At 48.5% G+C, this 25,806-nt stretch overlaps 1 protein-coding gene across 16 annotated transcripts in view; it reads right to left on the bottom strand.

Annotated features, from left to right (window-relative positions):
* The window catches only part of PPIP5K1 (diphosphoinositol pentakisphosphate kinase 1), a 1,768,598-nt gene that overhangs the window by 1,514,881 nt on the left and 227,911 nt on the right, over positions 1-25,806 (bottom strand). The window contains exon 1 of one of the 16 annotated variants that reach the window (XM_085644330.1): positions 5,687-6,390. The exons of the other annotated variants lie outside the window; for them this stretch is intronic. The gene's annotated coding sequence lies outside the window, so the exon portion shown is untranslated. Of the gene's footprint in view, positions 1-5,686; positions 6,391-25,806 lie in introns of those variants that run through there. 16 annotated transcript variants of the gene reach the window in all.

The following is a 25,806-nucleotide window of genomic DNA, read 5'->3' on the forward strand; positions in this document are numbered from 1 at the left end:
GATGACCCAACACTTACCCAAATTCTATCAAGATGGATGAATTTTGCGAGACTGAAGACAGCAAACTTAACTTCCTGGTCAAGGAATCCAGGAAGATATCATATGAGGAGGGCGATAGGCCAAGCAAACTCCTTGCTGCCTTAAATCGGATGCCCGTGGGCAAGTACAGGAATTCCTGTCCTTACCATAGGAGCTTGTGCATCCATACTAGAGGCAAAGGACAACTTGGAGGAATTCCTCAGATATTATGTGGAATTGTATAGTTCGTAGACTAATCCCACGACTCCGACTATGCTGCCTATTTTGACACTATAGCACTAACCTGGCTAAAAGAAGCTCACAGACAATATTTAAGTACCTCAAGCACAACCGAAGTACTAACTCAGGTTATGAAAAATGTACCTAATGGCAAAGCACTGAGCCCAGACAGGCTTATGGTCCAGTTCTACAAAGAATATTTCCACACACTAGCCCCACATTTGCTGGCAATGTAAAAAGAATTCTATAAACCTGGTGCATTCCCACCCACCCTTAAAGAGGCCCTCATTTCAGCAGTTTAGACATTTCTGGCAATTCCCAGTGCCATAACAGCCAAACTTGGCAATTAAGGCAGACTCAGTTTGCCCCCGACCACACCCACAGCAGACCAGGGCATGCGATGGGCGTGGAAGGGTTTTTCCCGGGTTGGAGGTTCTCTATGCGCCTAGCACTACTGCTGCATGTGACTACAAAGTCGCATACAATTAGTCAAACTACACTGAGTGACACTGGGCGACCTCTTACCAAATGGCATATTTATATAATTAGAAACAATAAAAGCTCACAGAGACCACACACCGCTTAAATTATTTTTATGCTTGAGGCAATGAGCAGCTCCCCCACTGGCATTAGCTCCACTAGCACTTGCTGACCATCCCAACACAGAAAAGGCAGTATCTAGACAGATGCAAGATAGCCTGCCAAGTGCCAGGCACAAGCCACTCAATGGCTAATGCGCAATGGTAATTTTGCCTCAAGTTAACTGAGGCACTTTCACCTAACTACAGTTCCCACTTAATCAACTTCAAATTCCTTTACAGAAGCTATTACACACCAAACTTTTTGCACCATATTGGCTTGCCGCCTGATGTAAGCTGCTCTAGGTACAGCTCAGTGGGTGCTGGCTTTATTCATGCTGCCTGGTACTTCCCCCTGATATGCAACTACTGGACGCAGACGCTAAAAATAGTGTTATGCATTGTAGATCATATACTCCCACTGCTGGGGTACGTGAAGGATTTCCCCCACCACACTGTGAATTGATAGCACTAACTACACAGCTAGTGAAGTGGAGAGCAGCGATGCATTGGGGTGGAGGCCTCCCACTTAGGACTTCAAACTGGCTATGTGACATGTCCGTTTGAAGGGAAAAGTTAGATTTATACTGGAACCACATGCTACCCAAATCCAAATCAAAAGATATATGGGCTCCCCTGTGATCATACTTTCTACATATGGGTGCCAAAGCAGCAAAAGCAAAAACAGAAGGGAACACCAGAGCCCACACCAAATTAAGCCCTTAGTCCTTTACTAGCGAGCACACCCACACGCACCCCAGCCCTCCAATATTGTGCAATGGGCACACTATGAGAAAGCCATATGTGCTGGTGAATCTGTGGTTTTAAATGGACTAACACTGCCAGGGCGTGCTTTAGTGCTGTGCTGTGCTGTCATACGACATCAGTTACATTTATCCACATAAAAGACACATTGCCACCGGACATCAATGTAATCTTGGGGGGTTGTTAACTGTGTTTTGTTTGTTGTACACAGTTATAATACAAAATCTTAATCAAAAAATAGTAAAAAAAATATTTGTAAATGTGTCTTTACAGTCACTAGCCATTCAAAGGTATTTTCACAGATGCAAGTTTGGCCGTTCCATAGCAAAGCCCTATGATGCAATATTGAATACTAATATTGGATCTCAGGAATGGGACTAGCTAGAAAAATAACTAAACAGCTATTTTTAATAGTCATTAAAAATACAACTCAATCGTGAAGTTACATTTTGTTTCTAGATATTAGAGATAAGTTACTTTTGAAAAGTTAGTTATGTTCTGCCTGATGTCCCTGGAAGCTAAATCTGCATTTTGCTCTCCAACTTCTTCCAGCCAGTAATTTGCATTTGAATAGGCATGGATAAGGTGTGGAAGTGCTCCCAGGAGCAAACAATAGGCTGACCTGAAGGGAGAGAGATAACCAGTTTGAACCTGACAAAATATGCTGGGAGAGCTTGGGAGGAGACTTTTGACTAAATGTCAAGTTCTGCCTGAATGCCATATCCTGCTTGACAGGTCGGCTGGGGGTTTTCATACCACACTTGAGGCATACTTCAAAGACGCAGCACCCCCTGTTACAGACAAATGTTAGCTGAGACTTTGGCAGGGCCCTTCCCTTGTCCCCCACTCAGTCAGGCCTAAATCAAAATAGGCCTCTTTTGGACATTAGTGTCACAGCCTATTTGACAGGTCTGCTGGTTTTGCATATAACATTTAGGATGCGTTTCAAAGGGTGATGGCAGGATGACAAAATAATTCTTGTGTGTCCCATGTCTTGTTTCTAAAAACTGTGGTACACTAGCTATGCACACCCACAGCCTTTTGAGCCCACATTTAATGTAGCTAAAGAGTTTGGTCATCTTCGAATACTCAAAGTGGGTAGGATTAGCCCTCTAATTTGTGCAAGACATAAATGTGGCATCTCCAGGCACCTACCTCACACCACTCCAGGCCCCGCGGAAGATAAGAAGAAGATTGACCCTCCTCTCGGAGACCTGAGAAGAGCCTCAAAAAAGTGGACCTGCTCTCTTTCTCGTACCCAGGACAAAGAAGTGGACTCTAAGGCTGACCTCCTGTTAAAGCTACAGGGAGACAGCAAGCTAGAAGGGGCCTTTTTCTGCAACTGCCCAGATGACTAGTGGCAACTGGACGTGGAATGGACCCTCCTGTGAGCTGCTGGCTACCACCATTTTGAGTTTCCAAGCGCCGCCCCTGAGGTCTTGAAGGACTTTAGAAGTGTACTCCTGCGGTGGATTGAGACTTGAAGGACTAAAGTCTTTAACCAGGACAAATCTGATTAGTGTATCCAACCCATGTTTCCTCGCAGTCAGCCTCAAATTGTACCTAGGTCTTGTTCTACTGCAACCATTGACTATCTATCATTGGCACGCTGTGTTTATAGGCGCAATTTCTATTTAAAACTTAAAAAGTTCATATCTCTGGGTGTCCTTATTGATTTTTTTTATTTTGTTTAGTATATTTTACTAATTTGTTTTGGACGTTTTATTGTTTTGCATTTCGACTTTATTATTGTTTTAGTACTGCATAGGTACTTTACACACTGTGTCTATGTGAAGACCTGCTATTGCTACCAGGGGTTAAGCTCAGTTTTATTTAGTGACTTTAGTGGTTCACCCTGACAAGGATTGTGATTATCACTTGGTCTTATAACCCATTTCTCAACAAGCAACTCAATTTCTTACATTGACCATATAGGAAACATAGTGTATAAAAATAATCAATCAGATGTTACCTGTTTATAAAAAACAGAGGCTAGTAATACGTGGTTGACTAATAGTATCAAATATTCCGCAGAATACTTATCCCATTGGGGGACAGACCGTATAATGTACCACATAAATCCAGGGGAAAAGTGTTGACATTTACACCCTAATGGAAAAATCAGCTGGTCTTCATCAGACACAGGAAGTAAAAAGGCTGGGCACAAAGTAATGGAGCAACCCAAAGCATGGAATTTAGTCAAACTAATTAAAAAGTGTTAAAGTGGTTGGCGTGATTTGCTCCAAGCAGCAGCAGCATTATGTGCATGATAGAATTAAAACTCATCACAACTGTAGAAGCTCACAGGTCAGTAACGAGCAGGGCAACAGCCTCTATCTATGTGCTGGTGAAGTGCCAAGCACTCCTCTCATTTCCCTGCACCTGGATCTAGGAATTAAACCTATTGCGGAGGAGATTGGACTCAGACCATTGACCTTTTGGCGTAGACTGCAGGCGACCCCTCAATTAGCAGTTTACCAGCCTGAACTTAAGGGGATTATGGGACTCCTGGGGGCGGGAAAATTACCATGGTTTGCAATCTAAAAGATGTATGCCTTAGACTAGGCAAGCCAACCTATGGAGCTACCCTGAGGAAGTATCCCCGACAATTCCACGACTAGAACTGGTAAGAGCCTATAGATCGCCCAAACTGACTGATTTACAGGGGAACACTAAACTTGGGCACCTAATAGCTTACTTTCTTAATATTAAAGCTCAGTACCTCCTTGAGCCCTTTCTGGATGATATACAGCTTTCTATGGCAAGGAAGCTATATATCCAGATTAGAATAGGGACCCTCCCGGTTCATGCATTCACAAACAAATGGTCAAAAGCTTCCCCCATGGGAGTCCTGCTTGCAATAGCCATGACGAGTCCGACATTCATGTTCTTTTCTTTTGCCCTGGCTACAAAATAGCCAGACGGCATTGGCTCGTACCACTTGTAGAAATCTGGGCTGCAGGCAGTGTTGCGAGGCGTATAGCATACTGAGATCTGACACCGCCCCCCACAGTTTTTACCGTGTCCTGATTCCTCAATTCTATGTGGCACAGGCATAGGGTCTTGTTAAATACAACTCCGTAACCATAAATATTTCTCTTTCCAGTTTGTTCCATTTGAACCTTTTTTAACATCTTTTTAATCTGCTTTTAATTATCTTTATTTTTTACTGTTGTAATGATACTGGATTAACTAAAAATGCATTGTGGCTATCTTTTATAACCTGTCGCGGATGAATTTTTATTATTGTTCAAATCTAGCTATGTATGTATTTGTATCATCTACTTTTTATGGTCTACAATGACCGAAATAAAGTTTGTTGAAAGGGAGAACACAACTGGCGATTTACACCCTGCTCCTGTCGTGGCATAATTATACTCCTTGAAGCCAGAGGTAGCTTGGGAAGTACAGAGGTTCCTAAGGGCAGACCACGAACAGCAGCTTCTACCCCTGGCTGCTCACAACATGTCTGTGCTGAAAGTATGGAGTAAACTATGAGATGGTAATGCTTGGAGTAAGTGCTGTGTGTGACATGGGTGATCTTTGCGCTCATTCCTGTATATACTAATTAGCTTTAACCCTCATTAATGATTTGCGCAATACATTTTCTATCTTGCCCTCCAGCAACATTACTTATTTAAACCTGAAATGAAATATTATTTTAAGTAACAGTAACCAGGGCATACACAGACAAAAAACTGCCAACGAAAACTGCAGTTCTTTAAAAAAGTACGAAACTAAAATAAAACAGATCGGCGAAGAAGTGCACGGAAACTCGGAAAGGTAACCTGAAGGTCGGTCGGTGTTCCAGGAAACGTGAGCTACGACAAGGCTCCCGGCGTTTGTTTACACGGCAAGCTTCGGAAGAGAAGTGCGGGCTCTGTTTTTGGAAAGGCTCTTTACACGCCAGGGGTTTACAATGTCCTGGCGACACTAGCACACTTATTTTAATCTATTCGCATTTTCTACCAGAATAAAAGGCGATTCGTGCATAGCGCAGTTATGGACTTCCTTTACAGTTCCTGACCTTTGTTTAATGCAACATGGTTTCGGACTGAGGGAGAATAAAGGAGAAAAACACTAACCTTTTTGCACACGAATCATCTTGAAGCCAGATAAAAGTTCCCCGAGGACGGCATGGGGCACTGAGACAGTACACTTTTGCACACACAGCTTATTACCACAGCAAGGATTAGCCCCAGAGGTCAAGCAGGCAGGCCCCTCCCTCGGGCCACTCTCCCAAAGATTGCTGACTCCTTTCTTAAGGAAGGCATGCAGCCCCTTCAAACACAGACCAGTGCCCCGGCGCCAGCAAGGGGGAAGTGTTGATACAACACGGGGAGTGTCTGAGGGGCAGCCATTCTGGTGAATCATCTCCAGGGCAGGGAGGGCCTCCGCAAACAGCTGGGCGCATCTTCCCCGCCGCGCTTCTGCGTAGCTCAGGGTTGCAGAAGAATGCTTGAGACTGTAGACTGTAGGCTGTAGGCTGTAGGCAGTAGGCGTGGGGCCACTCACATTAAGGTTAGAGCAACGATACATGAAGCAACGTTTTCGCGCGCGATCGTCTCTTGCAACCCCTCCTTCATCAGATCTACGAGGCCGAGTCCAAAAGCACACGTAAAGCTGGTATATCATTAAACAAACTACCTCACAAAACGGGCTCTCACGGAGCCTCATGTCTTCTGTCATATTCTATGAATATGTTTCGATAAAAGTAAGGAAGGTAGGGGCAGGTATCCGTCCTACCTCGAGGTCCGCGTGTTTCAGTCCACAAGGTCAGTAATGCCGTGCTTTTTATTAGCTTTAGCAACCAACTTTATATCTATGTATCCCTAACACACACGACGAGCTACTTAAGAAACAGATCATAAAACAGGCAACGACTGATTTGACAACAGAAGGCCAAGCTAATCTTCCGACCTGCAGACAGAAGTCAACTATTAATCAAGAGGGAAGGCAGATTCCTACATAAGTTTATAAAAGGAACGACTGACTTCTGTAAGAAAGATGCAGCAGCCTATTAATCCGTGATGCTGTGCTTGTGCTTAAACACCGATTGTAAAGGGGGTGAAACTGAGGTGAAGCTTTACATCTGCACCTGAGCCATAAAAGAATATACTTTGCTTCCTTTATCAAACAAAGTGTGTTCTGTTTTTCGGAAGCACTGCTGGGAAATAAGGATTTATAAGATATTGCACCCTGGGCCCCCTCAAAAACACCCACTCCATGTAGATACTAATGAAAATTTAACATTTGATTATTGCAATAGTCCACTGTCTACAAATCACATGAAAATGTGCCGATATATGGTAGCCATAATGGTGGTCAGTGGGTAAAGAAACAAGGGGTGTGCCGTTGTTTTCAACCCCAACAACACTGTTCTGTATTTGGTCAGAGCTGCTTATACCGGATTCCCAAACAAACTTAAACTTACCTGCAACTCTAACTCTCCAGTGTTGGTATCTTGAATAGATTCACATGCTGGAATTAATCTCCATCACCAGCAAAGAATGCTCTGGAGTCTTAAAATAGCAATAAACAGTGTTAAAATGGCCATAGGCCATAGTGCTTGTTTAGTAGCACCCCCACCTCATCTGCAACAAAACAAACTCCACCTCATTTGAAACCACACAAACTTCAGCTAATGAGGAGGAATTGAGCGCTCTACTCCTCACACAGGCCACCATAGCTCAGAATTTACATTACAAATGTGTATGGGGTATGCAGAAAAGGTAGTGGGCCTTTGACGGGGAGGAAAGAGCGTCGCATGTGAACTATACAAAATACCAGTGTTGGAGAACTGAAGTTACAGGTAAGTAGATTTTGTAGATTCACATTCTTGATTCAAAGCAACAGGCAGTATAAAACACAATAAGCAGAAGCAGCCTTACCTTCAATGAAACTCTCAAGCACACTCCTAAGTGGGCCAAGCAGTAGTATTTAAGAGTCCGCTGCTGTGCTCAAATCCAGACACTAGTTCTTGGTGAATATGTTCCTGCTTTTAAACATAGCTGCTTGTCTTATGCCAAGGAGCAATAGCTCAGTTGAGAGTGAAGCAAGCAGTTGCTGACATGGTTGTGGCAGAATATGCAATCACCTTACCTCCCAGGAGGGCACTTCACTTTTCATTGCAGAAGGTGATGCAGGTTGAGAACCAGCGGCAATGCCCTGTGTGGAAGTTGGCCCCTGTCAGGACACCCAAAGGAGACAAAGCATTGGTTCGGAGTTCTTAATGTCCTTAGTTCTGTCCAAGTAAATTCTGATGCTCCTACAAACATTCAGAAATTGCAGTCCTCTCTCAGCCATTGCTTTGCACTAGGAAAAATAAAATAAAGTATCACAAGTTCATTGAAATGGAATCCCAGTGGTACTTCAAGCATGAACCCCGAGTTGGTGCACAGGGCGACATGTCTTTCATGAAATGCAGAACACTTCTTTCATCTTGAAAGCTTGATGAAGCTCCCCCACTTTTCTTGCTGAAGTAAAAGCTAGGAGGAGTGCTTTTTTTGTTGCAAGATATTTGAGATCTACCCTAGGATAGGTTCAGAGGGGGGAAGCATCAGTTGATTAAGTATTATTTTCAGTTTCCACGGCACTGGAGGTCATCTGACCGGTGGAAAGGCCCCGAATAAGCCTTTCATAAATTGTTTGATGATCCTTTGAGAAAATAGGAAGGTGTACAATCTGCGCCAAAAGCAGCATCAAGAACTCACAAAAGACTGTGTCCAAGAGGGAAGAGGTACTCCTTTTACTGTCCATAAGACTGATCCACATGTAGTTAAGCGTCCGCGGCGTCCAGGCCACTCTTGCACTTTAGTGCTTGTGGTTGCTGATTCAAGAGCTACCTGAAGCACAAGGCTTTAAAGACAGTGGCAGGGCTCTGGAATTCAGAGCAGAACAAAAGATGTCATCTTCTTCATTTTTTTTTTTTTTGTAACATATTTTTATTGACATTTATAGGTTATCGTGATGAACAATAGATACAGATTATAATCCATTCAATTGCATATTACAGCTCATGTCACTGTACATCACTAATCGTAGAAAGAAGGGTTGATCAACAGATAATTTGTGAACTCTATAGTCTCTTGTTGTGGTTATGTCGTGTGAACTGGGATATAACACAAGAAGAACTGGGGGATGGTCATGGAATTTTACGCCCGGGCCTCCCTGTCGGACGCCGGAATAGATATGTGGGTGTGACGTGTCGGTGGATTGCGGTCGGTCTGACTCTCAGGTTCGATCGGTGAGAGTGGCGTTGTGTGCGATAGAGCTGCCGGTGGTTTGATCGCGCCAACGGGGAGGGACTAGCCTGGTCAGTCAGGGTCTAAATCTGTGATTGCAGGATCGTTGGTGTATGGATGTCACCGCTTGGGTCCTCACCTGGAGTCAATTGCTTAAAGCGATGTAGTAATAGGGCCCATTCCATTGAAATGCGATGCTTGCGTAACCCTCTCACCTCCTCCTCCCGCAGCGTTTCCTCCTCCGCTGCGGCCCATTTGTGTGTAGCTCCCACCCAAGCCGCGAGTGGGGGACCAGTGGGGGAACGCCAGTGCATGGCGACACTCCGTTTGGCTAGCAACACGGTTAGTGAAATAAATCGGGTCTGCATCCTGTATTGTTTTTGTGTTCGGAATATACCTAGTGCACTGGCTTCCCATGTATTCATGTATGTGAGCCCGGTGAGGTCACCTAGAGTGGCATGAATGTGCTGCCAAAATGATCGGATTGTGGGGCAACTCCAGAACATGTGGTGGAAATCTGCGTCCTGTGATTGGCATCTGGGGCAAAGAAACTGCGTGTCTGGGTAGAATCGCTGGAGGCGTGCTGGTGTCAGATACGCTCTATGGAGTATGTAAAATTGTATATTTTTAAAGCGTGCATTTCTAGATACCTTCTTGGGGTATTCCAGGGCCCTCACCCATTCCTTCTCATGAAGTGGGCGTCCAATTTCATCCTCCCAGGTGGTTCGTAGGGTCACTAATGGTTTATTAGTAAGCTCTCGTATGGCTTTATAGAGCCATGTGGTTAGGTGCCGCCCCATTCCCAAATGTAAAATCGTGTGAATGACTGGATGTGTGCTTGGTTCCCCTAACGAGAGGTCATGGTACGGTCGGGTAGCTTTCAAGAAGATGGCGGTGAAGCAGGAACTGGCCTTGGGGGGAGACCGTAGTCATCCATAAGGCTTTGGAGTGGTCTCAGCTGTCCGTCCTCACAAAGGGACTTCCATCTCGGTGATACCGCAGGTCGCCATATGGTGAGCATATTGGTTGTGTAATAGTGTTCGCGTTTGGGCCACCCGATTAATGGGAATAGAGGGAAATACAGGGGTGTCTCTGATGACATGCGATGTATTCTTTGTATGCACTTGCGTGCCACTGCTACCTGTAGGGGATATGTACGTTTTGGTTTGGTGCTGGGTAGCAACAGGCGGCGGAGCTCCGAAATGGGCACCCGATCCGTTATGGTATGCGTTTCAACTGTGTACCTACCTGCCGTCCAGTAGGAGAGCCATTGCAGTTGTGCCGCTAAGAAGTAGGATTCAAAGGAGGGAGCGCCTAGTCCACCTTGTGTGGTGGGTAATTGTAGTTTCTTCAGTGCTATTCTATGTCTGGTAGAACCCCAGATTAACGTACTGAGAAGCGAGTCTAGGTCACAAAAGAAGGTTCTAGGTGGAATCACTGGTAAGTTGGTGAAGTAGTATAATAATCGCGGAACCATTATCATTTTGTCCAAAGCCACCCGGCCGATCGGGGCCAGTGGGAGGCTCTTCCAGAATCCGATTGCGGCTCTGACACCCGCCAATGCCCTACGATGATTACCCTCAAAGATATCAGTTGGGAATGATAAAGACTGATCCCGAGGTACTGGGGTGCTTCCGCGCTCCAAGCTACGCGCTGGCTGCCCAGTCTAATGTCCTGAGGGGGCAGGCTCGGATGTAGTGGGTATACAGTGGATTTATCCCAATTCACCCTTAACCCGGAGGCTGCTGCAAATTCCGTTAGTGTCACCCAAAGAGGAGTTAAATCTTCTGTGATGTCTCGCACGTATATTAAGAGGTCGTCGGCATACATGGAGACACTATGTATGGTGTCCGCTATGGGAATGCCCCAGTGTATTCCTTCTTGTCGCAATCGTATAGTTAGGGGCTCGACTGCTAGGGCAAAGAGTAAGGGTGACAGCGGACAGCCCTGCCTCGTGCCCCTCCGGACCACGAACTCTGCCGAGATATATCGTCCCAAGCGGACGCGTGAAGTGAGTTTGGTGTAAAAAAGTTGTGTGTAAGCGATGAGGGTGGGACCAAGGTCCGCTCGCTGTAGAACTGTGAAAAGGTACTGCCAAGTGAGGGTATCAAATGCCTTCTCGAGGTCGAGGATGAGACAGGCAGAACGGGGATATATCCCTCTCTCCTGGTCCCAGACGTGAAATATTCGGCGTATGATCTGGGATGTGCGTCTACCGGGGATGAATCCACATTGGTTTGGATGGACCAGGGGACGTATGATTTGTGCATATCTGTCCGCTAATATCTTCCCGAGGAGTTTACAGTCAGCGGAGAGGAGCGTGATAGGGCGGTAGGAGGCCATTTGCCTCGGGTCTCGGTGCGGCTTTAAAAAGGTCACGATTACGGATTCTCTCAGGGATCTCGGCAGCTCTCCCTTTTCTAACGCGGTCGCGAACATCTCTACTAATCGAGGGATCAATTGTGGGGAGAAAGTTGTGTAATATTCTAGTGGGAGCCCATCTAATCCCGGCGCCTTCTTGCAGGCTAGGGCGTGTAAGGCGCGGGTAACGTCCATCGATGTTATTGTCGTATCCAGGGCCATCCTATCTGTCCCTTTGATTTTAGGTATTGTCAAGGGATCGAGAAAATGATCAACTATGGCCTGTGTAGTTGAGGCCGGGTTGTTGTAGACCTCCGCATAATAGCAGTGAAATTGTGATGATACGGGATTTAAGGCGCCTACCTAGCGTCTAAAAAACGACAAGTCCCAGCCGCCCGGGAACCAGGAAGTGGGCGTTTATAAAAGGAAGTCGCGCACGGCAGAGGGCGTGCGGTATTTTGAAACTGAAGTTCCTTCGCCGTCGTTCGGAGCAAGGCGTCCAGGCGGGAAAGAGGAACGGAGCATAAGCGGAGTAGCGGATGAAGGCGTACCAGAGGTCTCCATTATTTTCCCCGTCCCTCGGAGCTTGGCGACCAGGCGGGGAACGTATTTGGAGCAGCCGCGGTTAAAGGGAGGAAGCAGGTGAGAAGTCGCAGCGGGGCTCGGCTGAGCTTAACTTTCCCTTGCCTGCCCGACCCTTGCTAACATCATTACACGCCTTTCCCGTCCGACACTGACTGAGGCTCGGACGGCCCCTTTACAACAGCGCTTGAAAGCGCGACATCGATTCTCAAGCTCGGAGGAGCTTACCTTTAATTTGGCAGCGCTGAGAGTGCGCGACATCGAGAACTTAGCTCGGAGGAGCTTATCTTTAATTTGGCAGCGCTGACAGTGCGCAACATCGAGACCTTAGCTCGGAGGAGCTTATCTTTAATTTGGCAGCGCTGACAGTGCGCGACATCGAGACCGTAGCTTGGAGGAGCTTATCTTTACTTTGACAGCGCTGAGAGTGCGCGACATCGAGACCTTAGCTCGGAGGAGCTTACCTTTCTTTTTGCAGCGCTGAGATAGCGCGACGTGGAATTAAGAGCTCGGTAGAGCTACATTGCAAGCAGCGCTGAGGGAGCGCGACTTTGGGGAATACAAAGCAATCAAACAGCGCTGGGAGAGCGGCATAGGCTTAGAAGAGCGAGACATTAGGCCTAGCGTGTTGATCTCACTGGGTGAAGGAGCGCTACATCGTAGGGATCCACGGCGGCGGTGCCTTCACCGTGGAAGCCTTCTTTGTAGACTTTCTTACTCACGAATGAACATTAAGGAGGTGGCTTGGAGGCTCGGATGAGCGACTGTGAGGGGGTCTGGTGTGGTGTATGTCTGAGAGTAGTATCTCAGGAGGCAAGGTCTGTTCCCACCACAGTATTGGCAGTCACCTTTGCTAGTGAGACCTAAAGAGAGTAGACTGTTTATGTTGGCTATATGTTATGTTTTTTCTTTTCAGAATCTAGTCCCTGCTGACCCTTCCCCCCATCCTTTCCCTCGCATGATCACCTCTGGGCTCTGTAACCCTTGGTTGGAGTCCGGGGAGATCAGGAGGTGGACCTATACCACATCGCCCGGATCCTGAGGAGTTCTGCAGACCTGACAGAATAACACACCCACATTTGGAGCTCCTCCCGGTCCGGGGGGGTGTGGAGTATGGCCTCCTTAGAGGAAGTACTACAGGCTCTGGCCTTAGTCCAGCAGGAACTGGTGGCCTCGCGCTTAGAAACGTCTGCTTTGAGAGATAGGATAGATAGGATGACCCGTAATACTTTTGATGTTGCGGCGCCTAGTGGACAACAGATTCATGTGACAGTGCCACCGCCTATCCCTTTGGCTAGTCCAGAGAGATATGCGGGAGACCCCCAAAAGATTCAGATCTTCCTTACTCAGGTAATGTTACATTTTTCTTGTAAACCTTCGTCTTTTCCCACGAATCACTCTAGAGTGGCATTTGCCATCTCTTATTTAGCGGGAGACGCGGCTTCATGGGCGGTCCCTTTGGTGAGGAATAATGATTTGATCCTATCGGACTGGGACGCCTTTCGAGGTGCGTTCGAAGGAGTGTTCGATAGACGAACAACCACCTTTAGTACGGACAAGGAGTTGCTCTCTTTGAGACAAGGAAAGGGTGATTTGGTGACGTACCTCACTTCTTTCAACCGGTTAGTCGCGGAGGCGGCATGGCCGGAAGAGAAGAGAATGTCCTTGTTCTATCAGGGGCTTTGTGAAGAATTAAAAGACATAGTGGCGCAGATAGATCCCAAACCCACAACCTGCGCGGCTTTGATGAACTTGGTGTTGCGACTGGATGGTCGCATGGCTGAAAGAGGTGAAGACCGGTACAAAGGAAGCGGGGTGACCGCTAGGTACACACAAAAAGAACCGAGCCCGGTGGCATCGGCCACAGAACCTATGGAGGTAGGGGCCGTGAGAGCCCCTTTATCCAGGGCGGAGAGGGAAAGCCGACGTGCCTTGGGGCTCTGTATGTACTGTGGGAAAAAGGGGCATTTTGTACGTGAATGTCCTTCCAAACCTAGAAACCCATCGGTACCATATAGAGGCAAGAAGGCAGCAGTATCCACCCTGGTAAAGGAAACGAGCTCTCCTGAGTTGGTCTCGCCTTTGCTAACGGAGAATACAGTGTGAAAAATACCTTCTCTTGCCAGTACCAAATCTACCGACACTGAATCTCATATAGTATTACAAGCAGGTTTGGAAGTGGGGGAGCAAGTGCATCAGGTACTAGCGATGTTAGACTCAGGGGCAACCGGAAACTTCATTGATAGGGGGCTGGTGAGTTTGCTATCAATAGAAGCCGTGCCGCGAGAATCCCCAGAGGAGGTTCTGGCAGTGGACGGCGAACCACTGAAATCCGGAAGGATCACTCTCCACACTAAGAACCTATAATTGACCCTAAGGGATGGAAACCGCCAACACCAGGAAGAGATAGAGCTTAACATCATAGCAGCACCCCAATACGAGGTGATATTGGGAATGCCCTGGTTTGTACGCCACAACCCAACGGTCAATTGGCCTGAGAGAACCGTGAGATTTCTGTCGGAGTGGTGTGCAGAACAATGTTTGCAAACCCATCAATCACAGGCCCTAGCTCTCGCAGTTCTCTTCTGCCTGGCTACGGCAGCGGAAAAAGACGTGGAGTTACCTGAGGAATATGCAGGTTATGCTGATGTTTTCAGCAAAACACAGGCAGAGCGACTTCCCCCGCATAGGCCTTTTGATTGCCACGTAGACCTGGTGGACGGGGCTGTCATTCCCTCTTGCAGGGTATATGCGTTGTCAGAACCCGAGACACGCCATCTACGAGAGTATCTTGACAGGTATCTGGCTCTGGGATTCATTAGGCCATCGCGTTCCCCTGCGGCCTCGCCGCTCTTTTTTATTGCAAAAGCCAACGGGGAATTGAGGGCGTGTTGCGATTATAGAATGCTGCATAAAAATACCGTACGGAACAGGTATCCGTTGCCACTAATCAGGGTCCTGCTGGATCAAGTGCGAGAGGCGGTGATCTATACTAGGCTAGACCTCCAGGGGGCTTACCATTTAGTGAGGGTCAGACAGGGGGACGAGTGGAAAACGGCGTTTAAGACCCGGTTTGGCCTATATGAGTACTTGGTGATGCCGTTCGGGCTATGTAATGCCCCGGCGGCCTTCCAGTTTTTTTTAAATGAGGTACTAAGGGAGTATATGGACATCTTTGTAGTGGTCTATGTCGATGATATTTTGATTTACTCAGCAGCAGTGGGTGACCACACCAAGCATGTTATGTTGGTTTTGGAGAAATTAAGGGCCAACCAATTGTTTTGTAAACTCAGCAAATGTGAGTTTGGGGTAACCACGGTGGAGTTTTTGGGGGTGATCCTGAAGCCAGAAGGGTTGAGTATGTCTGAAGGAAAGGTACAGGCAATTCATGATTGGCCCACACCAAGATCAGTGCGAGAGGTGCAGTGTTTTTTAGGGTTTTCGAACTACTACCACAGGTTCATACAGGATTTCTCCCACATAGCGGTACCCATCACACGACTCCTCCGTAAAGGAGTACCCTTCCAGTGGACGAAGGAGGCAACGGCCGCCTTTGAGTTACTAAAGGCCAAATTTACTACAGCACCGATCCTACGACATCCACAGACAGACGTCCCGTTCATAGTGGAAGCGGATGCGTCAGAAGATGCGATAGGGGCCGTTCTGTCTCAAAGAGATAAAGACACCGGCAGGCTGCATCCAATAGCTTATCTATCGAAAAAACTGGACACCGCCGAGCTGAATTATACCATTGCAGAAAAAGAACTCCTCTCCATAAAAAAGGCGTTCCAGGAATGGCGCCACAACCTGTGGGGGGCGCAACATCCGGTAATGGTATACTCCGACCATCGTAATCTGCTGTACATGAAGACGGCGCGTCATTTAACGCCGAGACAAATGAGATCGACACTTTGTTTTGCAGAATTCGACTTCACCATTACATTCAGGCCCGGCACAGACAATCGGAAGGCAGACGCATTATCTCGACAGTCCCTGAAGGAAGGGAGCGTGACACCTGCCCCCCTAGCTATCATCAATCCAGCTAAAGTGATCTGTGTCTTGAGAGCCGAGGAGTTTTTGGATGAAATACGAGCTAGCCGCTCCGACGAGGAGTGGAAACGATGGATCACAAAGACACCAGAACGTTGCATCAAAGGAGGACTTCCTTTTTACAGGCATAGGCTGTTCCTTCCAACAAAGGTACTCCGAACCAAGGCCTTTCACTGGTGCCATGCCTCTCGGTTGGCCGGACATCCAGGAATCCGAAAGACGACGGAGGCAGTGACAAGGCATTTCTGGTGGGAAACGTTGCACAAGGATATCCGTCTATGGGTCACGGCCTGTGAAGAGTGCGCTAGGAACAAGAGTGAGAGAGGAAAAAGAAAAGGGAAGTTGCTTCCGTTACCCACACCGCACCAACCGTGGCAAAATATCAGCTTGGATTATATTACAGGATTATCGGTCGACAGCGGATATTCCGCGATTCTGGTAGTTGTGGACAGCCTGACCAAGATGGGTCATTTTATTCCATGCCACAAACTACCCACGGCTGGGCAGACCGCTCAGCTCTTGTTGACCAATGTAGTACGACTTCACAGTTTGCCAGGAATCATTGTTTCAGACAGGGGCCCCCAATTCGTAGCCAGTTTCTGGAAAACATGGTGTAAGGCGCTACATATCGAGTCCGCTATGTCCACCAGCTTTCATCCACAAACAGATGGACAGACCGAATGCCTAAACCAAACATTAAAACAATATCTGAGGTGTTACGTGTCGCAGTCACAGGAGTCCTGGGTGTCCATGCTGTGGATGGCCGAATTGTCATACAACGGTGCGTGGCATAGCTCAATTGGAGTGTCCCCGTTTCTGGCCAATTTTGGGTATGAAGCAAAAACTTTACCCGTAACCCTACCGGAGGATTTGAGACACCAACCGGCAGTCCATTCACGGCTGCGGGAGTTGCACGTGCTTCACAAGAAGATACAAGGGGCCTTAAGAGAGGCTAAACGGAAGTATAAGAGATGGGCGGACCGGAAGAGAATAGCAGGTCCTTCGTACAACGTGGGTGATCGAGTGTGGTTGTCCACCCGATACATACGCTTTAAATTGCATAGTGTATTCCACCCCAGGTTCATTGGACCCTACCGCGTTGTGCGGCAGATAAATCCGGTGGCATATAAACTCAAACTGCCGGGGTCACTGCGGATTTACCCCGTTTTTCATTGCAGTTTACTGAAGCCGGCAGTGGCATCCGCCAGGAGAGCCCCGCCACCGGTATGGGTGGATGGAGGTCTGGAATATGAGGTGCGGTGCATCCGCGACGCTCGCTATCGCAGGGGCAAGCTGTGGTTCCTGGTCTCATGGAAAGGCTACTCGGCGGAGGAGGATTCTTGGGAGCCATCGGAAGCTGTACACGCCCCTGTGGCAGTGAGACGGTTCTACGGAAGACATCTGGAGAAACCTGGCTCTAGGAGGCGCTGGGGGGGGGGGAACCTACTGTGAGGATTCGGGATTTAAGGCGCCTACCTAGCGTCTAAAAAACTACAAGTCCCAGCCGCCCGGGAACCAGGAAGTGGGCGTTTATAAAAGGAAGTCGCGCACGGCAGAGGGCGTGCGTTATTTTGAAACTGAAGTTCCTTTGCCGTCATTCGGAGCAAGGCGTCCAGGCAGGAAAGAGGAACGGAGCAGAAGCGGAGTAGCGGATGAAGGCGTACCGGAGGTCTCCATTGTTTTCCCCGTCCCTCGGAGCTTGGCGACCAGGCGGGGAGCGTATTTGGAGCAGCCGCGGTTAAAGGGAGGAAGCAGGTGAGAAGTCGCAGCGGGGCTCGGCTGAGCTCAACTTTCCCTCACCTGCCCGACCCTTGCTAACATCATTACCCGCCTTTCCTGTCCGACACTGACTGAGGCTCGGACGGCCCCTTTACAACAGCGCTTGAAAGCGCGACATCGAATCTCAAGCTCGGAGGAGCTTACCTTTAATTTGGCAGCGCTGAGAGTGCGCGACATCGAGACCTTAGCTCGGAGGAGCTTATCTTTAATTTGGCAGCACTGAGAGTGCGCAACATCGAGACCTTAGCTCGGAGGAGCTTATCTTTAATTTGGCAGCGCTGAGAGTGTGCGACATCGAGACCGTAGCTCGGAGGAGCTTATCTTTACTTTGGCAGCGCTGAGAGTGCGCGACATCGAGACCTTAGCTCGGAGGAGCTTACCTTTCTTTTTGCAGCGCTGAGATAGCGCGACGTGGAATTAAGAGCTCGGTAGAGCTACATTGCAAGCAGCGCTGAGGGAGCGCGACTTTGGGGAATACAAAGCAATCAAACAGCGCTGGGAGAGCGGCATAGGCTTAGAAGAGCGAGACATTAGGCCTAGCGTGTTGATCTCACCGGGTGAAGGAGCGCTACATTGTAGGGATCCCCGGCGGCGGTGCCTTCACCGTGGAAGCCTTCTTTGTAGACTTTCTTACTCACGAATGAACATTAAGGAGGTGGCTTGGAGGCTCGGATGAGCGACTGTGAGGGGGTCTGGTGTGGTGTATGTCTGAGAGTAGTATCTCAGGAGCCGAAGGTCTGTTCCCACCACAGTATTGGCAGTCCCCTTTGCTAGTGAGACCTAAAGAGAGTAGACTGTTTATGTTGGCTATATGTTATGTTTTTTCTTTTCAGAATCTAGTCCCTGCTGACCCTTCCACCATCCTTTCCCTCGCCTGATCACCTCTGGGCTCTGTAACCCTTGGGTGGAGTCCGGGGAGATCAGGAGGTCGACCTATACCACATCGCCCGGATCCTGAGGAGTTCTGCAAACCTGACAGAAATGCTACAAGAATCTCGGCCTGGGAACGCACCAGTTTGCCCTGGGAGTCCAGTATTTCTGTGATGGGCTTTATGTCGGCGTCTTGTTTGGCCAGCCACGCTAATAATGTGCCTGTTTTATCCCTTTCTTTATGCATCCGGGTTGCGTACGATCTAAAATTGTATCGGCGGAGATCTGCGCAGGCGGCTTGATAGTCTGTTTTTGCTTTGGCTAATCGCTGCGTCCCCTCCGCGGATGTGATGTCCCGTTTAGTGATTGCGGCAAGTTGTTGCTCAGCCTTGGTGAGTGCTTGTTCCAGCGTACGTTTGACCCCTGTAATCTGTTTAATGCATTCTCCTCGGGCCACTACTTTGAATGTGTCCCACTCTACTAATGTGGAGGAAGCCGTGCCTGCATTGTGTGCAAAATAGTCTTGGATGCTACGCTCCTGTTCGTGTCTAAAGACTTGGTCTGAGAGACAATCCCGTGGTAGACACCAGGTGGGGACGGGGGGGTGTGGGGGCCTCCAGTTGAGTCGTAGGATATGGGCATCATGATCTGAAATGACCCGGCCCATGTAGTCCGTGTGAGTAATTTTGGGCAATATTGCTGCTGAGCATAAGAATCTGTCTAGGCGGACATGCATGTTATGTGGGATGGAATGAGTACAGCCGGGTCTGTGGGTGCCGCATTCGCCACGCGTCAGTGAGTGCCCATTGTGTGATCCAGGCCCGAAATCTTTCGGTTTGTCTAGGGGCTGGAGAATGCGCTGGTGGGGGGTGGGAGCGGTCTAGTGCCAAGTCTAGCGTGCAATTATAGTCTCCACCTAAAATCCAGGGGATAGTGGCAAAAGGGGCCAGGATCCCAGTGAGGTGAAACCAGAATTTGTCTTGTTCTACATTGGGGGCATATATGCTGCCCAGGAGTACTGCTTGTCCATCTAGGAGTCCCTCTAGCAGCGTGTATCTGCCATCTTTATCCACCACCCTCCGGAGTTCCTGAAAAGGGGTTCCCGGCCGAACCCAGATCAATGCCCCGTGTGCGAACGCGGAATAGGTCGTGGTGCATATGGTACCACGCCATTTAGCCTGTAGTTTTCCCACCTCCGTCGCGATGAGATGTGTCTCCTGTAAGAAAGCTATCCGAACATTGTGGCGCCTTGCATATGAGTACGCTGCATTCCGTTTGCTCGGAGTGTGGAGCCCTCTGATGTTGAGGGTGAGGCTGCTGATGTCAGTGTGTTGTGCAGTTATTGCCATGGTTCAGTATCAGCGTGTGACCATAGGAATCTGTGTTTGGTGGGATATACTAATCAAGACCTTCCTGATCGAGTGAGGGTACACGCAACCCACGACACTGGTCGTCTATGTGTTTCGGGCACCCAGGTGTATGTCATTCCATGAATGGGGTTGGGACATCGCTGAACGGGGAGAACTAACTGTATAACTGGGGTCGGGAAACAGTCCCAATACCAGGGACCCATCGTCGGGAACGATGCGTCCAAACCTACTCTCCCTAGTGAGGAGGGTGCAACAATATATAGTGGGGGCGGCGGTGTGGATGTGCGAGGCTGGTCGCGCGTCGGGCCTTTGTAGGATCAGTGGGCGCTGCTCATGTCGTGTCGTATAATGGCTATGGTGCATATAGTTGGTTAGTGAGTTTTGAATATAACTGCCCTCATTGTACTCTCGGCGAGCCCATCTTACGTCAAAAGGGTCCTTGTTTGTCCATCTAGGATGAGGTCCGCTGTTTGTGGGGTGACCAGAGGGGGTGTCACAGAGTCCTCGCCCGACAATGTTCCATTGCTTTCATTCTCCCCCTCTGATGAAAAAATGTGCGGAGGTCGGTCTATGTCCTCCAAATGGGGGGACGCCTGAAGATCAATCACTGCCTGCAGGGCCTCCCTTCGCTCTTTCACGATTTGTTCCAGGTCTGGAGAGTCTTGGGTGCGTATTCTGGTCATACTGGTGGCACCACCACGCGGACGCTTCTGGGTGCGTCTCCTGGGTCGTGACATTTTAGGACTATGATCCCGTGTGGTTTTGGCTCTGGATTGCTGTGGGCATTGATGATCCGCCCAATCCTGTGCTTCCCCGGCAGTTGTAAAAAAGACAGTGGAGCCGTTATGGATGACCTTGAGGCGAGCTGGAAAGAGCAGGGAGTACTGAATATTGTTCTCTCGGAGTCGACGTTTCACGTCCAAGAATGAAGACCGTCGTTGCTGCACTGCTCACGCATAATCCAGGAATACCGTGATCCGCTTATTTTCAACCTGCAGGGGGCCTGCCGCTCTTGCCGCTCGCAGCACCACGTCCCTGTCCCGAAAGTGTAGGAACTTCCCTAGCATCGGCCTCGGAGCACCTCCTGGCGGCGGCTTGCGGGCCGGGACCCTGTGGCCGCGTTCCAAAGAGATGAATGCCGACCGATCCGTCTCCGGGGTGAAGGATTTCACCCATGCCTCCATGTAGGTCAGGGGGCTCGAGCCCTCAATTCCTTCTGGTAAACCCAACACGCGAATGTTACAGCATCTCGAACGTCCTTCTAAGTCATCCATGCGTTCCTCCATAATGGTTAGGCGATGTAGGACCTCTTGTAGCGTCTTCTGGTGCGTCTTGATTATGGGTTGTAGGTCGGCCACTGTCTTTTCCCCATCTTGCACTCTGTCCGCTAGTTTGCGGTGGTCGTCGCGGATGAGGCTGTTATCTGTTGCCAGGGTCCCGAGCCTCTCCTCCATGGAGACCCTGGAGAGCTCGATGGCCGCCAGGACTTGATCCAGTTTGTCCGAGATCGTAGGATCGGCCTGTGGCGCCTCAGTGTTTGCCCACGTCCGGGTCTTTGGCATGTTCTCCGGGGCTGTCTCGGGCACCGACGTGTGTTGGGTCACCCTCGATTTCCCCATGGTGGCGGCTAGGGCAATGGCGCACAATGAGAGCGCTGGCGTGTAGAGCGGGGTATGTGGTCTGCCGATACCGGGCTCCCTGCTGGGACCATCAATACGCGGGCCCACGCCCACCAAAGGTCTGGGTACAGCTGTTCAGTGAGAGGGGGACCCCTCCGTCGAAGTCCTCGTCACCGCCGGCATCGGGCACCTCTAGAATGGCCTCAGTCCTCTCCGCGTATTGTTCAAGGATCAGGGGCGGTTGTGGGGTCGTTGCTACGTGCCCCCCTTTTGCAGGAATGCGCTGTCAATTGCGGTGCCGGGGATTATGCCGCCATGTCAAGATCAGGCAGCCGTCGATTCCTGTGCATTCTGTTCGACCAGCCGATCAGCTGTGGGGGATCTTGCTTGCGTGGACATATGGGGCACAGCTCACCTCGTTGTTGCCGGTATGCACCTCACCGGGTCCCCAATGTCGTGCCCCGTCGGTCTTGCCGGACGCCGGGCGCCATCTTGGGGTCAGGCGCAACGGCTACTGAGAGGGGCTCATCTGGGACTCACCGCCGATTTGAGGGCGACAAGCTGCCTCTCGGATCTCAGGCCCCCAGAAAGGGGGGGCGCCGTCCTCGGCTGGCACTCCGGCGTGGCGTCCGCTCATATCCCCAGCCGCCGGAGAGGGTCCGCGTCCGACCCAAGATGGCCGGCTGCTCCCCTCGCGTCGTCCTGGAGCTGGCAGCGGGTGCGCGTTCGAGGATCAAGGCGGTCTCTATCTCCCCAAGACTGCGTTCCGGCACCTTCGCCTCCCTCGCGGGTGGTCTGCTGTGGGCGGAGGTCGGCGCCGGTTCCGAGGCATTCACCCAGGCCGTCTAGTCCCCCCGCTCAGGACGAACATCCGCCATCTTGCGGCCGGGAGCCACGGTCCGACACCCGCACCGCCGCCGCTGGCCACCAGGTAAGCGCACCAATGGACACAGGGCTGGTTCCGGTGTCCAGAGCCGGTTTCGCTGCTGCGAGCAGCGCCTGGAAACGGGCAATTTGCGGGCCCGATCGCGGAACCTCAGCAAACCACAAACGCCATTGTAGCCTGCTTGGCCACGCCCGCCAAGATGTCAGCTTCTTCATGTGCCAAACATAAGTCATGACTTACTGAAAAGAGGTGTGGAGAAGCCTAAGACCACCCCTTCCCCACATGGTTGGCTGTCCACAGGTGAATTGAAGTTCCCAATCAAAGATGAAGTAGAGTCTTTTCCTATGAAGTTAGTTCAATTTTGAATCATAAATAAAGGCACGGAAGAAAGATTAGTCACAATTAGTCCAAGCACTAGTAATATCAAGGATCGAGTATGGTTGCACAACCCTAGCTGGTCTCCCCAAGATTTCAACAGCCCCACTGAAAGCCTGCCTCAATGCGGCCACAAGACTTATAACTGGTTCCAGGAAATTCGACCACATCACCCCTCATCTGAAAGCGCTTAACTGACTACCTTAGAAAACGAGAATACAACTAAAAACGGCACTCATTAGCTACAAAGCGATAAACTACAAAACACCAGTGTACCTAGCCCAGAAAATCACACAATCAGGAGAATGCCGTGTCTCCCGGAGCCATGGAGATCTATTACTACAACCGGCCAGATGCCGTAAGAAAATAACTTATGACCGAGCATTCTCTGGTGCAGCGCCAAGAATTTGGAACGCTCTTCCCCCTAACATTAGAAGAATTTCATCAATCTCTATTTTAAAAAATGAAGCCAAATCTTTTTACATGAGTAAATATTTCCCATAATCGCAGCAGATTCGTCATTATCATTGTTCCACCATGATTATACGCATGCTACCTCTCATCGAACATTAACCTCTTTGGGGTATTGTATATATGTTTATTAAGCTTTAATGTTTTTCGCAAAATCATTGTACAACTACTGATGACTTGGTAACAAAACTGTTTATTGATATGCAAATGTGAAGGGCTCTGATACCCCACTCAAGGTCATGTTTGCGCTATAGAAAACACTAAATAAATAAATACATAAATCCAATGCACTCATTCCCTTACTTTTCAATACATTATTTTCTCCTTGCTACTATGCATGTCCCTTATTTTTTTACTTGTAGCAGTTTGATACTCTTCTTAATTCTTCCCCTTGAATTCTTGCTTGGCTCCCTTCTCCATCCTGATGCCAGGGGAAGTTTGGTGACCTGCTGTGTTCCTCCGTTAAATGGTCATCTTCAAATCAAGTTCTACAAGATTGCTAATGAGCTTTTCCACCCCTTGGTGGGTTTTTCTTTCTACTTGGGACTCTCCTAAAAAGACACAACATCATTCACGTATACTACTCTATGCAGGGTGGTACCATGACCACAAGGAGTGGCCGCACTTTCCTCAGGCAAGAAGAGATGAGAAGAAACAAGAAGATTCAACAGACCTTTACAGTGTCCAGTCCTTGATGGAGGGGAGCATTGCTCTATCTTCTGAACCTCGATGTTGCAGCCAAATGGACTGTTACTGATGAGTAATTAAGAGCATCCCTGGCCAGCTGGTGCACATATGGCAGCATTTGGTGCAGCAATTTGGAGATGGAATAGCGGCCGACAGCATTGCACCACATGCAAAAATGCTTCTAATAGAACTTATAGGTTTATGTCGTGGCAAGGGGGGCTTCGTGCTTGCACCAGAGCTGCCATACAATCTGAGGAGTCACAATGTCACAATTCTAGGTGTTCAGGAATCAAGTAGTCTGGCTGACTGTTGCATTTGGGGTGGTGTTTCAGGCGTCTCCTGAACAGAATTTGTGTTTATCATTGCAGCAAAACCAGATCGGATGGCCACATTAGAGTTATCAATATCAGTGAACATGAGTCTATTCACTCTTCAGAACTCTAGGAATGAAGGGAAATGGAGGAATGGCACAAGAAAAGACATTCTTACATGTAATTGAGAAGACATTGTCTATAGCTTGGGTGAACAGTACATGCTTGCATAATATGCACACTTTGGTTCTTCAGGGTGAGAAACGGGTCAGGACAGGATGAGCCCACTTCCTGAAGATTTGTTGTAGTTAAACTTGAAGGAGCTCTTACTTGCGGCAATCTATCAGAGTGGCTAATGGCATCCAGGTGATAATTCAGACTTCCCAATATGTGTTCCACTGAGATATCCAGCTTGTCCTTGTTAATGGGGGAGCAATAGTGTTTTTGGTTGCCAACAGGATCAGTCATTGGCAGTGTGGTGGTCGATGGCGAAACTAAGGTCTTTACCAGTGATGTGGTCATTGACTACGGGGCTTTTGCCATCATCTGAATCTTTGATGGTGGTCAATTTACCGTCCAAGATAAAAGGCTTTACATCAACAATGATCTAAGAAGCAAAGCTGGCTAAGTCTTATAATGGCTTTTTTTCATGGCATCCACTGTGCAGAGTGTCTAGAGCCTTTCTAACATCTTTATTGAGGAATCTTTAGTTTTTTGCTTTGCAGGAGTAGAGAACTCCAGCGCAGGAAGTTCAACATCCTCTTTTTTTTGCCCCCTTTTGGAAACCTGTTGTGAGGCACTTATCAAGAATGATTCCCATAACAAGGGGAAATCCCTTTCAGAAGTGGGAATCCCCTTCAGAAGGGGGAATCCTTTTCCTCTCTGAAAGTTATAAGGCCAGCCTCCTTTTCCTGTTCTTAAGAGTCTTTGGAGGGAATGTCTGATTGGGTAATAGGTAATAAATGCATTATTAAGTGTATATTACCGGTGTATCTTTTTGTTCATCCACAAGAGCAGCACATTTTGAACAGTGGTCTCTTATTCCTAATTTTCTATAATGACAGTTGAAAATTTCTACTCGGACCAGATAGTATGCAAAATACCTCACACAACTCACAGTTGAGTAGACCAAAATATTGGCTGGCTATAGAACGGGAAAGGGCAATAAGGAATCAAATGTTGCTTAAAATTGAAAGCTAAATGCAAAAGAGTGAAGCTCTTTCGGGAGATTTCATACAACATGATATGTAGAATATATCTGTGTTATGGTCGCCTCTAGAGGGAGCAAAGAACTCAGCCACCTTCCACCTCAGTTGCTCAAGTTTGGATTGTTTCAGATGAGGTAAATAAACACTGTTGTTGAGTCTTTGGCCAATTTTAACATTGGTTGCTGCTATTTTAACAGTCCCGGGCATTGCCAGTCTAACTACAGAATGATTCAACAATGTGAAAGATCCATTAATAAGGAAGCCTGAATGCTCACCGAGAATTTAGCACTGAGACAGTTCTTACAACCCCATTTACGGGGCACAACACTTCAGCCACAAATCTTCTACAATGTATTTCCATGCATTTACATCTTTAAAAGTGTAGCTTATGA

Source organism: Triturus cristatus, chromosome 3_1 (genome assembly GCF_964204655.1).
Source record: "Triturus cristatus chromosome 3_1, aTriCri1.1, whole genome shotgun sequence".
NCBI lineage: Eukaryota > Metazoa > Chordata > Amphibia > Caudata > Salamandridae > Triturus > Triturus cristatus.